General features: G+C 35.2%; 1 non-coding gene across 1 annotated transcript; it reads right to left on the bottom strand.

Annotated features, from left to right (window-relative positions):
- Window positions 1-2,295: 2,295 nt before the first annotated feature.
- LOC138931308 (U6 spliceosomal RNA) lies at window positions 2,296-2,402 on the bottom strand. The gene has a single exon (XR_011446550.1). It is a non-coding gene; the product is annotated as a U6 spliceosomal RNA (small nuclear RNA).
- Between the last annotated feature and the right edge of the window lie 2,110 nt (window positions 2,403-4,512).

The following is a 4,512-nucleotide window of genomic DNA, read 5'->3' as shown; positions in this document are numbered from 1 at the left end:
TACTCCTGGTTTCTTTTGGTCTCTATTTGCGTAGAATATCTTTTTCCAGCCCTTCACTTTCAGTCTGTATGTGTCCCCTGTTTTGAGGTGGGTCTCTTGTAGACAACATATATAGCCTTTTTGTTTTTGTATCCATTCAGCCAGTCTTTGTCTTTTGGTTGGGGCATTCAACCCATTTATGTATAAGGTAATTATTGATAAGTATGATCCTGTTGTCATTTACTTTATTGTTTTGGGTTGAAGTTTATACACCCTTTTTGTGTTTCCTGTCTAGAGAAGATCCTTTAGCATTTGTTGGAGAGCTGGTTTGGTGGTGCTGAATTTTCTCAGCTTTTGCTGGCCTGTAAAGCTTTTGATTTCTCCTTCATATTTGAATGAGATCCTTGCTGGGTACAGTAGTCTGGGCTGTAGGTTATTTTCTTTCATCACTTTAAGTATGCCCCGCCATTCTTTCCTGGTCTGAAGAGTTTCTATTGAAAGATCAGCTGTTATCATTATGGGAATCCCTTTGTGTATTATTTGTTGTTTTTCCCTTGCTGCTTTTAATATTTGTTCTTCGTGTTTGATCTTTGTTAATTTGATTAATATGTGTCTTGGGGTGTTTTGCCTTGGGTTTATCCTGTTCAGGACTCTCTGGGTTTCTTGGACTTGGGTGATAACTTCCTTCCCCATTTTAGGGAAGTTTTCAACTATTATATCCTAAAGTATTTTCTCATGGTCTTTCTTTTTGTCTTCTTCTTCTGGGACTCCTGTGATTTGAATGTTGGGGAGTTTAACATTGTCCCAGAGGTCCCTGAAATTGTCCTGATTTCTTTTAATTAGTTTTTCTTTTTTTTTCCTCTCTGATTCATTTCTACCATTCTATCTTCTACCTCACTAATCCTATCTTCTGCCTCTCTTTTTATACTATTTGTTCCCTCCAGAGTGTTTCTGATCTCATTTATTACATTATTCATTATATATTGACTCTTTTTAATTTCTTCTAGGTCCTTGTTAAACCTTTCTTGCATCTTCTCAATCTTTGTCTCCAGGTTATTTACCTGTGATTCCATTTGATTTCAAGATTTTGGATCATTTTCACTATCATTATTAGGAATTCTTTACCAGGTGGATTCCCTATCTCTTCCTGTTTTGTTTGGTTTGATGGGCATTTATCCTGTTCCTTTACCTGCTGGGTATTCCTCTGTCTCTTCATCTTGTTTATATTTCTATGTTTGGGGTGTCCTTTACGTATTCTGGCAGTTTGTGCATTTCTCTTTATTCTGGAGTTTCCTCGCTGTGGGTGGGGTTGTACAGGTGGCTTATCAAGGTTTCCTGGTTAGGGAAGCTTGTGTAGGTGTTCTGGTGGGTGGGGCTGGACTTCTCTCTGGAGTGCAATGAAGTGTCCAGTAATGAGTTATGAGATGTCAATGGGTTTGGAGTGACTTTGGGCAGCTTGTATATTGAAGCTCAGGGCTATGTTTCTGTGTTGCTGGATAATTTGCATGGTATGTCTTGCTCTGGAACTTGTTGGGTAGTGCTTGGTTTCAGTGTAGGTATGGAGGTGTTTGATGAGCTCCTGTCAATTAATGTTCCCTGGAGTCAGGATTTCTCTGGTGTTCTCAGGATTTGGACTTAAGCTTCCTGCTTCTGGTTTTCAGTCTTATTTTTACAGTAGTCTCAAGACTTCTCCATCTATACAGCACTGTTGTAAAACATCTAGGTTAAAGATGAAAAGTTTCTCCACAGTGAGGGACACCCAGAGAGGTTCACAGAGATGCACAGAGAAGAGAAGTGGGAGGAGGGTGATAGAGGTGAGCAGAATGAGACGAGGTGGAATCAAAAGACAAGAGAGCAAGCTAACCAGTAATCACTTCCTTATGTGTGTTCCACAGTCTAGACCACTCAGAGAGGTTCACAGAGTTATACACAGAAGAGAAGAGGGAGGAAGGAGACAGAGGTGGCCATGAGGATAAAGGGGGGAATCAAAAGGAGAGAGACAGATCCAGCCAGTAATCAGTTCCCTAAGAGTTCACCACCATCCAGAACACACAAAGAAATTCATAGAGTTGGGTAGAGAAGAGAAGGGGGAGGGAGGAGATAAAGACGACTTGGTGGAGAAAAAGGAGAGTCCAAAGGGAGAGAGAACAGTCAAGCCAGTAATCTTGCTCACAAGTAAAAATGGGTACTGACGATTGGGTCCTTAAAAGTACAAAATTGATTGCAAATACCAAAAAGCAAAGATTAAAAATTTAGGGTTGAGGTTGGATTTTCAAAAATACTATATTAAAGAAAAAGAGGAAAAAAATCACCCCAAAAAGTATGGAAGGCTTCACGAATTTGCATGTCATCCTTGTGCAGGGTCCATGCTAATCTTCTCTGTATCGTTCCAATTTCTGTATATGTGCTGCTGAAGCGAGCACTATGATAACATTTTAAATCAACTATACCTCTCTCTATATATAAATCCTTTGCCCAGTTTTTAATTGCCTGTTTTTATTGTTGTTCTTGAGGTTAGGAGTTCTTTTATGTTCTATATACAGTGCCCTTATCAGACACATAATTTGCAAAAAATTTTCCCAAATCAGTGAGCTGTCTTTTAATACTGTTCATGGTATCATTTGAAGCATACGCTTTTAAACATTTTGATGCAGTCCAATTTATTTATTTTTTCTTTTGTTGCTTGTGATTTTGGTATCATATCTGTCACCATTATCCAAGCCAAGGTCATAAAAATTTACACCTAGGTTTTCTTCCAAGAATTTACTAGTTTTAGTTCTCCCTTTAGTTCTTTGTTTCATTTTGAGTATGTTTTTGTTTTTGGTGTGAGGTAAGTCTTGTTTATAGTGAATAAAAGAAATTTATTCTTTTGCATGTGGATATCCAGTTGCCTTAGCACCAATTTTTGAAACATACTTACAAAAAAATCCCGGTTCCTTCTCCATTCAATTGCCTCAGCACCCTTGTTGAAAATCAACTGACTATAAATGTAAAAGTTTATTTCTAGATTTTGAGTTCAATATAATTGACCTATATGTTTACCTTTATGCCAATACTACAATCTTCTTCTCCTTTTTTTTTTTTGGGGGGGGTCACTGTTTCTTTATAGTGAGTTTTAAACTTTGGATATGTAAGTCTTGTAACTTTCTTCTTTATTTTGAGGATCATTTTTATTATTCTGAGTACATTGAACCACTGTATAAATTTGAGGACTAGTTTTGCAATTAAGAAGACCCTGGATACTTTGATGGGAATTGTGAAGAACCTATAATGAATTTAGGGATGTTGATGTTTTTCAACACCTTAACGTGTCACATGTTTTTGTTTAGTTCTTTTATAATTTTTAAGACAATGTTTATAGTTTGAAGTGTATTAGTTTTGCACCTCTTAAATTTATTCTTAGGTATTTTATTTTTATGATGATCTTGTAAATGGATTTGTTTTCTTAGTTTTCTTTTTGATTTGTTCATCTCTATTATATAGAAATACAAGTGATTTTTGTATATTGACCTTGCATCCTGCAACAATTAACTCATTTTTAGTCTATACTTTTTTAGAGGGTTTTCTATGTATAGAATTACATAATTTTCCAATTGGTATAGGTTTACTTCTTTTTTTTTCTATTCTAGATTCTTTTATTTCATTGTCTTGTTTAAAACCTTCAATATATGATTGAATAGAAGTGATCAGAATGAACATCCTTATTTTATTCGTGATCTAAGAGAGGAGAGACCTTTCAGTCTCTCATCAAGTATGATTTAAACTGTAAGTTTTTAATAGAGATCCTTTTAATCACATTGAAGAAATTCTTTTTCACTCTGTTTTAAAAAATCATGATGGGGTATTGAATCTTGTGAAATGTTTTTTGTACGTCTATTGGGATAATAGTAAGTTTTTTGTACTTTACACTGTTGACATTGTGTATTATATTTGTTGATATACAGATGAAAACCAGACTTACTTCCTGGACAAAACCCACTTGATTAGGATGTATAATTATTTCTATATAGTGCAAAATTTTGTTTGCTAGTAATTTGTTAAGGGTATTTGCATGTATATTTATAAGAGATGCTAACTTGTCATTTTCTTTTTTTGTGACATTGTTTGTCTGATTTTGGTATCAAGGTAGTACTGACCTAACAAAATGAGCTGAGAAGTGTTTCCTCCTTTCTGTTTTTTTTTTTAAATTGCAAAATATGTATAACATAAAAATTATCATTTTAACCATTTTCAGTGTACAGTTTTGTGATATTAAGTAAATGTAGGTTGTTATGCAACACCAAAATCATTCTTTTTTTATTATTTTCTAGTTTACTTATTGTCATTAAAAAAACTTTTATTATTAGAGTATAATTGCTTTACAATGATGTGTTAGATTCTGCTGTATAACAAAATGAATCAGCTATATGTATACATATATCCTCTACCTCTTGAGCCACCCTGACACCCCCCATCCTACCCCTCTATGTCATCACAGAGCACAGAGCTGAGGTCCCTGTGCTATACGGCAGCTTCCCACTAGCTGTCAATTTT

This window comes from Ovis canadensis, chromosome X (assembly GCF_042477335.2).
Source record: "Ovis canadensis isolate MfBH-ARS-UI-01 breed Bighorn chromosome X, ARS-UI_OviCan_v2, whole genome shotgun sequence".
Lineage (NCBI taxonomy): Eukaryota > Metazoa > Chordata > Mammalia > Artiodactyla > Bovidae > Ovis > Ovis canadensis.
This window is presented reverse-complemented; position numbering and strand designations above follow the sequence as displayed.